This window comes from Capra hircus, unplaced genomic scaffold, assembly GCF_001704415.2.
Source record: "Capra hircus breed San Clemente unplaced genomic scaffold, ASM170441v1, whole genome shotgun sequence".
Classification (NCBI taxonomy): Eukaryota; Metazoa; Chordata; class Mammalia; order Artiodactyla; family Bovidae; genus Capra; species Capra hircus.
Genome location: NW_017202354.1, coordinates 1 through 13,431, shown reverse-complemented (window position 1 = coordinate 13,431; position 13,431 = coordinate 1). Strand labels below are relative to the sequence as shown.

General features: G+C 39.7%; 1 pseudogene; it reads left to right on the top strand.

Annotated features, from left to right (window-relative positions):
* Positions 1–10,408: 10,408 nt before the first annotated feature.
* LOC102180935 lies at positions 10,409–10,842 on the top strand (annotated as a pseudogene).
* The last annotated feature ends 2,589 nt before the right edge of the window (positions 10,843–13,431 follow it).

The following is a 13,431-nucleotide window of genomic DNA, read 5'->3' as shown; positions in this document are numbered from 1 at the left end:
TTTCCCAGCATCAGTCTCATTTCCAGTGAGTCAGCTCTTCATATCATGTGGACAAAGTACCTGGAGGTTCAGCTTCAGCATCAGTCCTTCCAGTGAATATTCAGGACTGATTTCCTACAGGATTGACTGGTTTGATCTCCTTGCAGTCCAAGGGACCCTCAAGAGTCTTCTCCAACATCACACTTTGAAAGCAACAATTCTTTGGTGCTCAGCCTTCTTTATGGTCCATCATTCATATCCATTCATGGCTACTGGAAAAAACCATAGCTTTGACTAGATGGACCATTGTCGACACAATGATGTCTCTGCTTTTTAATACGCTGTCTAGGTTTGTCATAGCTTTTCTTCCAAGGAGCAAGCATCTTTTAATTTCATTGCTGCAGTCACCATCTGCAGTGATTTTGGAGCCCAAGAAAAAAAAATCTGTTGCTGTTTCTGTTTTTTCCCCATCTATTTGCCATGAAGTAATGGGACCAGATACCATGATCTTCGTTTTTTATTTATTTATTCTAATTGGAGGCTAATTACTTTACATTATTGTAGTGGTTTTTGCCATACATTGACAAGAATCAGCCATGGGTGTACATGTGTTCCCGATCTGAACCCCTCTCCCACCTCCCTCCCCATCCCATCCCTCAGGGTCATCCCAGTGCACCAGCCCTGAGCACCTTGTCTCATGCATTGAACCTGGACTGGCAATCTATTTCACATATGATAATATACATGTTTCAATGCTATTCTCTCAAATCATCCCACCCTCACCTTCTCCCACAGAGTCCAAAAGTCTGTTCTTGAAATTTGAGTTTTAAGCCAGTGTTTTCATTCTCCTCTTTCAACTTTATCAAGAGGTTCTTTAGTTCCTCTTCACTTTGTGCCAGTAAGGTGGTGTCGTCTGCATATCTGAGATTATTGATATTTCTCCCAGCAATCTTGATTCCAGTTTGAGGTTCATCAAGCCCAGCATTTTGCATGATATAATCTGCATAGAAGTTAAATAAGCAGGGTGACAATATACAGCCTTGACATACTCCTTTCTCAATTTGGAACCAAAATCTATTGTTCCATGTCCAGTTCTAACTGTTGCTTCTTGACCTGCATACAGGTTTTTCAGGAAACAGGTAAGGTGGTCTAGTATTTCCACCTCTTTAACAATTTTCCACAATTTGTTGTGATCTAGAAAGTCAAAGGTTTTACACAGTCAATGAAGCAGAGATTGATGCTTTTTTTTTTTTTTTTTTAATTCCCTTGCTTTTTCTATAATCCAACAGATGCTGGCAATTTCATCTCTGGTTCCTCTGCCTTTTCTAAATTCACCTTGTACATGTAAAATTTCTCAGTATGGTATGAATATACCACACCTATTTACTGTGCCATTTACCTACCATAGTATATTTTGGTTTTTCCCAACTTGTGCTATTACAAATAAAGTTACTATAAATAAATGTGTTCTGATTTTTGCATGAACATGAACTTCCATTTATCTAGGATAAATGCCCAAGAGTGATTTTGCTGGGTCATATCATAGCTACAATTTTTTTTTAAGAAAATGCCGAACTATTTCCAATAATAAGTGCTACACTTTACATTCCAACCATCAATGTATGACTAATTCAGCTTCTCTGCATCTTTGTTAGCATTTGTTTTAGTCACTATTTTTTTTATTTAACCATTCAGAAAGCTGTGTAGTAATATTGTGATTTTAATTTTCATTTCCATAACAGCTAATGAAGTTGAACAGCTTGTCGTGTTTATTTGTCATTCCTATATCCTTTTCAGTGAAATGTCTGCTCATGTCCTTTGCCCACTGTAAAAAATATTTATTTATTTAGCTATGCAGTGTCTTAGTTGAGGCATGCAGGATCTTTAGTTGTGTCATATGATATGTGCTTTGCAAATCTTTTCTCTTAGCATGTAGCTTTCTATTATCTTCATGCTGCTGCTGCTGCTACTAGGTCACTTCAGTCGTGTCCGACTCTGTGTGACCCCAGAGATGGCAGCCCACCAGGCTCCCCCTTCTCTGGGATTCTTCAGGCAAGAACACTGGAGTGGGGTGCCATTTCCCTCTCCAATGCATGAAAGTGAAAAGTGAAAGTGAAGTCGCTCAGTCGTGTCCGACTCCTAGCGACCCCATGGACTGCAGCCTACCAGGCCCCTCCACCAAGAGTGCTTAAAAGAGCTAGTTATCAATTTTTATTTTCAGTGTTAAACCAGTCTTCCATTATAAGTGAATGATGGATTCACTTCCATTCACTTGCTCATGATGGATTATCCTCTTTTATGTAACAGTAGATTAAAATAGATAGTATTTTATTAAGGTATTTGGATTTATGCTAATGAATAATATTGATCTGTAGTTTTCTTTTTAATGTCTTTGTGAATTTTAGTAGCTGACCTCATAAAGTGAGTTACGATGTGTCCCCTCCTTTTGCTCAATGATATCCTGGATGGCAGGGGCATTTGGGGGAGAACGGATACATGTATATGTATGGCTGAATAGCTTTGCTGTCTGCCCAAAACTAGAATAGCACTGTTAATCAGCTATATTCCAATATAAAATAAAAAGTTATAAAAAAGATGTGTTCCCTTCTTTATTTTCTTATAAAATTTGTGTATGTTTGGTATTAATTTTTGCTATGTATTGATTGGGTTCACCAGTGTAAAATATTGAGGACTGCCTAAAAATTGTTTAATGACAGTTCATTGTTTATATCAGATCTTTCAATGGGTTTCTTCTGTGTTCTCCAAATTGTAAATAAATGCTACTCATTTACAGATTTATAAGTGGCTGATTGTGGCATGTGTTTTTGGCTTGTTAATTTTATCTAGTAAGTAATATGCATGATCACTCTGAAATATATAAATTGAAAATTCCTTAAATTCTCTGGAGGTCTTTATTCTCTTCCAAATTCTTTACTCTTTCTTAGAAAATGCTATGTTTCAATTTCTATCAAGGGCAGCTGAGGAAGTGGAAAATCATTCTAATGTGAAAAAGAACAACCTGAGGTTGCAGGTGGTGTGCTATGTTGGTGAGGTTCTGTTTAAGGATATGTGCTTAGTTGCTCAATTGTGTCTATTTGCAACCCCATGGACTGTAGCCCACCAGGCTTTTCTATCCGGGGATTCTCCAGCCAAGAATACTGGAGTGGATTGCCATGCACTCCTCCAGGGGATCTTCCCAACCCAGGGATCGAACCCAGGTATTCCGCATTACAGGTGGATTCTTTACCAGCTGAGCTACAAGGGAAGCCCAACCTAGCATATACTCATATCCAAAACAATTGTTAATAGAAAGAAAATTTTCATAGGCTATGATAAAATACATAGGACCATAGGATGGTTAATTTAATGTGTCAACTTGGTTAGGCCATGGTATCCAAATATTTGTTTGAACAGTATTCTAGATGTTTCTGTGAAGGTATATTTTAGAGAGATTAATGTTTAAATCAGTAGACTTTGAGTAAAGTAGATTACCTCCCATAGTGTGTGCCTCATCCAATCAGTTGAAGACTACAGTAGAAAAAAGATTGACCTTCCTAGGGGAGATGGAATTCTGCTGGAAGACTGGTTTTGAACTTAAATTGTAATTCTTCCTTAGGTCTCCAACCTGCCAGCCTACCCTGCAAATTTTGGATTTGCCTGGCCTGATAATCGCATAAATCATTCCTTAAAATCAATCACTCAATCTACATATAGATAGACAGATATTGATATTGATTATATATAAAATCAATATATTATAAGTATATATAACCAATATCAATATATATGATATATATGTGCATTATATATACATATATATGTATACATATACATTATATATACATATACAAATAGTATACATTATATATATATATAATGGAAGCAAGGTCCAATGCTGTAAAGAGCAATATTGCATAGGAACCTGGAATGTTAGGTCCATGAATCAAAGCAAGCTGGAAGTGGTCAAACATGAGATGGCATGAGTGAATGTAGACATTTTAGGAATCAGTAAACTAAAATGGACTGGAATGCGTGAGTTTAACTCAGATGACCATTATATCTACTACTGTGGGCAAGAATCCCTTAGAAGAAATGAAGTAGCCACCATAGTCAACAAGAGAGTTTGAAATGCAGTACTTGGATGCAGTCTCAAACAACAGAATTATCTCTTTGAGTTCCAAGGCAAACCATTCAATATCATGGTAATGCAAGTCTTTGTCCTGACCAATAATGCTGAAGAAGCTGAATTTGAATGGTTCTATGAAGACCTACAAGACCTTCTAGAACTAACACACAAAAAACATGTCCTTTTCATTGTAGGGGACTAGAATGAAAAAGTTGGAAGTCAAGAAACACCTGGAGTAACAGGCAAATTTGATCTTGAAGTACAGAATGAAGCAGGGCAAAGGCTAACAGGGTTTTGCCAAGAAAACGCACTGGTCATAGCAAACACTCTCTTCCAACAAACCAAGAGAAGACTCTGCCAATGGACATAACCAGATGGTCAACACTGAAATCAGATTGATTGTATTCTTTGCAGCCAAAAATGGAGAATCTCTATACAATCAGCAAAAACATGACCTGGAGCTTACTGTGGCTCAGATCATGAACTCCTTATTGCAAAATTCAGACTTAAATTGAAGAAAGTAGCAATGACCACTAGACCATTCAGGTATGACATAAATCAAATCCCTTACGATTATACAGTGGAAATGAGAAGTAGATTTAAGGGACTAGATCTGATAGACAGAGTGCCTGATGAACTATGGACGAAGGTTTATGACATTGTAGAGGAGACAGGGATCAAGACAATCCCCAAGAATAAGAAATTCAAAAAAAGAAAAACGGCTGTCTGAGGACGCTTTACAAACTGCTGTGAAAAGAAGAAAAGGGAAAAGCAAAGGAGGAAAGGAAAGATATACCCATTTGAATGCAGATTTCCAAAGAATAGCAAGGAGAGATAAGAAAGCCTTCATCAGTGATCTGTGCAAAGAAATAGAGGAGAACAATAGAATGGGAAAGACTAGAGATCTCTTTTAAGAAAATTAGAGATACCAAGGGAATATTTCATGCAAAGATGGGCTCAATAAAGGAAAGAAATGGTATGGACCTACCAGAAGCAGAAGATATTAAGAAGAGGTGGCAAGAATACAAAGAAGAACTATACCAAAAAGATCTTCATTACTCAGATAATCACGATGGTGTGATTACTCACCTAGAGCCAGACATCCTGGAATGTAAAGTCAAGTGGGCCTTAGGAAGCATCACTATGAACAAAGCTAGTAGAAGTGATGGAATTCGAGTTGAGCTATTTCAAATCCTGCAAGATGATGCTGTAAAAGTGCTGCACTCAATATGCCAGCATATTTGGAAAACTCAGTAGTTGCCACAAGACTGTAAAAGGTGAGTTTTCATTCCAATCCCAAAGAAAGGAAATGCCAAAGCATGCTCAAACTGCTGCACATTTGCACTCATCTCACACTCTAGTAAAGCAATTCTCAAAATTCTCCAAAGCAGGCTTCAACAGTATGTGAACTGTGAAATTCCAGATGTTCAAGCTGGTTTTAGAAAAGGCAGAGGAACCAGACATCAAATTGCCAACATCCGTTGGATCATTGAAAAAGCAAGAGTTCCAGAAAAACATCTATTTCTGCTTTATGGACTATGCCAAAGCCTTTGACTGTGTGAATCACCACAGACTGTGGAAAATTCTGAAAGAGATGGGTATATCAGACCACCTGACCTGCCTGTTGCAAAATCTGTATGCAGGTCAAGAAGTAGCAGTTAGGCTGGACATGGAAAAACAGACTGGTTCCAAATAGGAAAAGGAGTACATCAAGGCTGTATATTGTCACCCTGCTTATTTTACTTACATGCAGAGTACATCATGAGAAACACTGGGCTGGATGAAGCACAAGTTTGCCAGGAGAAATATCAATAACCTTAGCTATGCAGATGACACACCCCTATGGCAGAAAGCAAAGAAGAAATAAAGAGCCTCTTGATGAAGGTGAAAGAGGAGAATGAAAAAGTTGGCTTAAAGCTCAACGTTCAGAAAACGAAGATCATGGCATCTGGTCCCATCACTTCATGGCAAATACATGGGGAAACAGTGGCTGACTTTATTTTTTCAGGCTCCAAAATCACTGCAGATGGTGACTGCAGCTATGAAATTAAAAGACGCTTACTCCTTGGAAGAAAAGTTCTGACCAACCTAGACAGCACATTAAAAAGCAGAGACATTACTTTGCCAACAAAGGTCTGTCTAGTCAAGGCTATGCTTTTCCAGTGGTCATGTATGGATGTGAGAGTTGGAATATAAAGAAAGCTGAGTGCCAAAGAATTGATGCTTTTGAACTGTGGTTTTGGAAAAAACTCTGAGAGTCCCTTGGACTGCAAAGAGATCCAACCAGTCCATCCTAAAGGAGATCAGTCCTGGGTGTTAATTGGAGGGACTGATGCTGAAGCTGAAGCTCCAATACTCTGGCCACCTGATGCAAAGGACTGACTCATTTGAAAAGACCCTGATGCTGGGAAAGATGGAAGCCGGGAGGAGAAGCGAATGACAGAGGATGAGATGGCTGGATGGCATCACTGACTCAATGGACATGAGTTTGAGTAAACTCCAGGAGTTGGTGATGGACAGTGAGGCCTGGAGTGCTGCTGTCCATGTGGTCGAAAAAGGTTGGACGTGACTGAGCAACTGAACTGAACTGAAATAATACATTATATATAATATCAATATATCTTATGTCTATTCAATCAATATCAATATATAATATGCTGATGTTATATAATATATACTATATATTGATATTATATAATATTATATATAATCAAAAACAATACATAATCATGTCATTATATATTATATATAATGTCAATATATATTATATATATATAATCAGCATCAATATATATTACATATCAATTCTTTACCAGCTGAGCCACAAGGGAAGCCCAAGAACACTGGAGTGGGTAGCCTATCCCTTCTCCAGGGTATCTTCCCGACCCAGGAATCGAACCAGGGTCTCTTGCATTTTAGGCAGATTCTTTACCAACTGAGCTATCAGGGAAGCCCCAATATATTATATATTGAGCATATAGATATATTATATTGTAATATATAATATCAACAATTATTTTGCATATATAATATATTTTACAATATACATTGTAAACATAATATATGATATTTTATATATTACATATATAATCAATAACTGTCTATATGTATATATATTTATGTATATATATCAGGGCTTCTCAGTTGTTAAAGAATCTGCCTACAATGCAGGAGACTCAGGTTCAATCCCTGACTGATTGATTTCAAGGCTGTGACATATGTGATTATGAGGCTGGCAAGTCCAAAATTTGTAGGGTAGGCTGGCAGTTTGGAGCCCTAGGGAAGAGTTGCAATTTGAGTTCAAAGGCAGTCAGTCTCCTGGCAGAATTCCATCTTCCCCAGGGAGGTCAGTCTTTTTCATATTAAAGCCTTCAGCTGGTGTGCCTAATGGGAGGAGAAGGGGACGACAGAGGATGAAATGGTTGGATGGCATCATCAACTCAATGGACATGAGTCTGGGTAAACTCCAGGAGTTGGTGATGGACAGGGAACCCTGGCATGCTGTGGTTCATGGGGTCACAATGAGTCGGACAAGACTGAGCGACTGAACTGAACTGATACCTATATCTATCTATGTCTAATATCTATCTATATCTGTATATCTGTATCTATATCTATAAAGAGAGAGAGAGAGAAATTATTGGTTTTATTTCTCTGGAGATCCCTAATACAGACCTCAATTCCTGGTAATCACAAATAAACTGTTAAATACACTTCTTGGTATTTCATTCATACTAATTGTCCCTCAGCAGCTTTCCCAATGGAAGTAAATCCCATGATAATATGAATTTTTAATGATCAGCTCTCTATACAGGTGATAGGTTCTTGGAGCTAGTATCACACACACACACACACACACACACACACACATATATATAAATAATATCTTCTGTTTGGTTTAACATGTATATTCTCATTCTGTTGTGACTGTAACAATCAAGTGTTCCTAGACTCAACAGCCATTGATCATTCCAGAGCAGATGAGTCTGAATTAGGAATATCTATAGTTTCTCTCAAAAAAAATCATAGACATACACAGGAACTCATATATTCCCATTCTTTAAAAAAATTCAAAACTATACCAATGGTCAACAAATACAGAGTGACAATTCCCCCTATAATTGACCTGTTGGTTATTGCAATCTCTGTTTCTTTTCAAGGTATTGCTGTCTAAAATGTATGGCACATAGCAACCCTTCAGGAAATGGCATTGCTTCCAGCCCTGTCTTGCACCTCCCACAAAAGACATAGCTGTTGTCTGAACTAAATATCAGAGTTAGCAAGGCAGGAACTTGAAAATATAAGCACAAGAAATCCAATAAACATATGCTAACATTATACCTGTCCCTCTGGCAGGCACTAAGGTGAAGCCCTAAATATACCTGTTTTAGATAAATCCACAACTTGATCAGTTTTCTGAATTCCTGCATTATGTCCCAGCTCTCCTCTCAAGACAGTTACCTGACAGTCACAATGACTATGTAGAACATAACTTCGTTTTTCCCAGATAAAAGGCAGCCAGACCCAGACAGCCTGCCCCAACTCTCTTGTAAAATCAGGACTCATCTGTAGATGTAAGTATGCACCCAAACTATTTACAGGTTAAGTCAGCAGCAGGTCCCCAAACTTTGGTTATATATTGCATAAATTTGAAAAGAAAGAGTAAAGCACATTACATGGTATTTTGTGGAAGAAATAGATTCCATCTACTCTGACATTATTATTTCAAACCACCAATTCTATATTGGGTACCTACAATGTTTCAGGCACTGTGTGATCTCTTTTTCCTGCATGACCTCAATTACTCCTCACAACAACTCAGTCTACTGGGTTTTACTATCCTTATTCTCCTAATGAGGAAGCTGAGGTTTTGTGATGATGAAGCAGTTTGCCTAAATTTATCCAGAGCTAGGCAATGCCCGAGCCAAGAATTATCTAAGGTATTTTCTGCATGCATGTTTGATGCACTTTTCTCTAAGATGTTCTTTCTGAAGGGCATATGGGTCCTATAGTAACCAAATGAGATCTCTCAGTCCACAGAGACATATGGGGCCTCCATTATCACCATCGGCAAGAAGTGGTGTTGGGGTGGAAGTCACACATGTATGCACGGCACACCATGGTCAAAGGAAAGATAATGCAACTGGGGACCGGCAATAGACTCTGAGGCTATCTATTCAAGGAAAGAGCTAGTGTTTTGTTTTGTTTTGTTTTTTCTTTCTTTCTTTCTTGATTTTTGATGTTGTCAAGATGCCTTAAAGAGTATTCTTCTCACTTGAAATTTTTTAACAGAAATGGATTCAGTATTTTGTCATTTGAAAGGCAGTTAACTCATGGATTCTGATATTTCCATCCAGGTAACCTATCTGACCACTTGAAGATTTCTTTAGGATTGTTGTGTTTTAGCCGCTGAGTTGTGTCTGGCTCTTTTGCGACTCCACGGACTGTAGCCTGCCAGGCTCCTCTGCCCATTGTCTCCTGCCTTGGCAGCTGGATTCTTTACCACTGAGCCACCAAGGAAGGTCTCCTTTAGGATTAGCCATTGGTATATTTCCAGAGAGGCAGCACAGTGTAGTGTTTAGGTAGGTAGGTTTAGTCGCTCAGTTGTGTCTGACTCTTTGTGACCCCATGGACTGTAGCCTGCCACGCTCCTCTGCTCATGGGACCATCCAGGCAAGAATACTGAAGTGGGTTGCCATTCCCTTCTCCAGGGGATCTTCCCAACCCAGGGTTCAAGCCCAGATCTCCTGCATTGCAGGCAGACTCCTTACCGACTGAGCCACCAGGGAAGCTGCAGTGTAGTGTTAAGATGCACAAACGCTAGAGCTGAGGGGCCCGTGCTGAAATATCAGGGTCTGCCACTTACTAGCTGTGTAGATCGGCTACTTATTCCTCCGCCACGCTTCTGTTTCCACATCTCCAAAATAGGGCTAACAATACTACCAACACCATAGGATTTCTGTGGGGATGAAGTTAATAAATACACATAGCAAAGTTGGCACTGTTGAACGTTGGCCTTTTGGAGCATCCAGGAGAAGGGATCAGTGGTGAGTCTTTAATTGAGGATAGCCTCAGGTGTCAGCATATATCAGTCCAGCTCAATACAGCAGATGCCTTTTGAGGTCTTCTGTGTTTTAGGCATTCTTCTAACCATTTGAGTAGAGCACAAAACAAAACAGACACAAATCACTTGAGCTTACATCCTAGTGGAGTGAGAGGGAAGCCATAAACCAAATAAATCACTAAGATGAAAAGATCGCTTTCTCACAACATTTTTGCCACCAGGACACAGGTGTTGTGAAAACCACCGCTAAACCTAAGCAAAAATGGGAAAGGAGAAGACCCACATCAACATCGTTGTCATCGGGGCACGTGGAAAGTCTACCACTACTGGCCATTCGATCTGCAAATGTGGTGGGGTCGACAAGAGAACCATTGAAAAGTTTGAGAAGGAGGCTGCCGAGATGGGAAAGGGCTCCTTCAAGCATGCCTGGGTCTTGGGCAAACTGAAAGCTGAACATGAGTGTGGTATCACCATTGATATCTCCCTGTGGGAATTCAAGACCAGTAAGGGCTATGTGACCATCATTGATGCCCCAGGACACAGAGACTTCATCTGTGTCATTACAGGCGTGTCCCAGGCTGACTGTGCTGTTCTGAGGACTGCTGCTGCTGGTGGTGAATTTGAAGCGGGAGTCTCCAAGAATGGGCAGATCCACGAGATCCCAAATTCTTGATGCCACCAATCATGGACATGGGTCCTGGCAAGCCCATCTGTTGAGAGCTTCTCAGACTATCCTCCTCTGGGCCATTGTGTTGTTCGTGACATGAGACAGGTGATTGCTGTGGGTGTCATCAAAGCAGTGAACAAGAAGGCAGCTAGAGCTTGCAAGGTCACCAAATCTGCCAGACAAGCTCAGAAGCCTAGATGAATATTATCACGAACACCTGCCAACCCAGTCTTAGTGGGGGAAGAATGGTCTCAGAACTGTTTGCCTCAACTGGCCACGTGAGGTTAATGTAAAAACTGGTTAATTATAACCATGCATCACAAAACCTTCAGAAGGTGAGGTGAATGTTTTGTGGACCATGTGTTTTGTGTGTGGCAGTTTTAAGTAATTAGTTTTTAAAATCAGTGCTTTTTCCATAGAAACAATTTGACCAAAAATCTGTCACAGACTTTGAGACCTATTAAAAACAATGGTTGAAAAACTTGTGTCTCCTTTTGGTCAACACTGTAACTTCCTATAGTACTACTTAGGTAAGATTTGCCCATAATCTATCTCTGGTGAAACAAAAGAATTTTATATTTCTCGGTTGGAGCTTCAGGTTTCTTAACCTTGTATAAGGAGAACTCATCTGTTTAAGTACATCTTAAAAAGTGTTGGTGTGACAATTCATAGGTTAGGATAGATGAGCAAAGAGTTACTATGTTTCATATGAAAGCAAGTTTTGTAAGAAGGTAAAATTTTATAATGCGAAAGCTCATGTTGCATATAAAATCTTTTATGGTTACATAAATATTGAGTAAATCAGTTACGTCAAATTTTAGTTTCCCGGTTTTGAGAATGTGCATTCCGTTTATGATATTTAAGTAATTAATCTCAAATGTGAGGCTTAAACAGAATTGAGCACTGCCCTGCTAGAATTAATTGTATCTAGAGTCCAGTAAAAATAAAAAGATGCTAGGAGCTAAAAAATAAAACAGATATTAGATGAAAGTGCTATAGGAGAAAAGAAAATGTCTAGCTCTCTGGACATAAAAATGGTACCTTCATAAAGCCCTTCAGGATCCATGCCAGGTTGGTCAGAGAGTGTTATGCTTCTTATAATGAGACAATGAAGAGAACCATAAATGTGAGAAGTGTGCATCTGCTGAGACCTATGCTTTGCATTATGTAAAGAAAATAACATTTGGATGACTTCTGAACTATTTGTTGCTCCATCAGAAAAGATCACTCTATCATTTCCAAGAAGTCAGTATAAACCTCATGACACAGCTCATCTCTTATTCAAAACTACTTGCAGTGAAAAAGCAAATGGGATTTAACTAGGGCTCTTGAAATGAGATGTTCCTGAAAGAAGGATGTCAACAAGAGGGCAGGACTAGGAAAATCTAGGCCATCGCTTCCATATAGAAATATAAAGTAAACAACAATATACAGACCAAAGTATCTTGGAAAGTACTCCAAAAACAAAGAGTTACAACAACAAGGTGAACCTCCTCAGAAAAGACTCCACTAAAGATGATAGGAAAGTCCGTGGCATTTTGTCTTATACCTTGCGTAACCACCTTCCCAACAGAGCGGACCATGATCAGGGGGTAGCCTCCTAAATTCTCACTAAAAGATAACAAGGCATATGAAGATACAGGGAATACCTGGCCCTTTCAAGGGAATAACAAAAAATATCTGGTAACTCACCATGAAAACTATAGGCCTAAGTCTTACTTGACAAAGAATTCAAAGCTATCATCTTAAATGCTGGATGAGCTAAAGCGGGAACACATATAGTAGGTTAAAATAAACCGGGGCACAGAATTCCTAGTGCTGCTGCTGGCCAAGTTATGCCCTTGTCTGTCCACTGGATCAGTTGGCAAAGACAGCATCACAGCCATGGGGTCCCCTTTCAAAAACTCTCCTGAAGTGAAGAGGGAGAGAGGAAGCCTCAGCACCTTGGCCCTTGGGCCTGGGATCTGTCATCTGTTGGTGGCATTGACACCCATTCTCTGTATCCCTTGTGGCCTCACACCACTTGCCCTACCTATATTTGGCCAGACCAGTTTCATATCAGGGAAAGCCGTTGGCACCGCCAGGAAGATTTTTCTCACCCCAGACTTGGAAAACATGCAACTCCTGTTGGCGCGGAGGCTTTGGACTCCCTGCCTTGAAGAAATAAAAGGATACTGCTCACCATTGTCCTAGATCAGAGGTACGTGCGTGTCTGCTCAGTTGCTAAGTTGTGTCTGACTCTTTGTGACCCAATGGACTGTAGCCTGGGCGTTCCAGAACCAATAAAGCACACTTCCTGCCCCAGAGGTGAGAGTCTGGGTGGGACAGTCATGCAAATTAACTTACCAGAGGTGACAGTTCAGTTATGCAAAATGCTGTGATGCAGAAAAGTCCCTGGCATGTTTCTGTGCACAGCAGAGAGGGGACAGGTGACCAAGGGCTGGGGTGATCCTGGGAGCAAGAAAGGGCTCCTTACAGAGGTAGGAATATCAAAGACTAGAAGGACAAGTGCAAGGTGAAAATGGGAAATAGTGGTTTCAGAGGAGAGCTGTAAGTGCAAAGGCCTTGAGACGGGCAGACTGAAAGTGAGTGTGT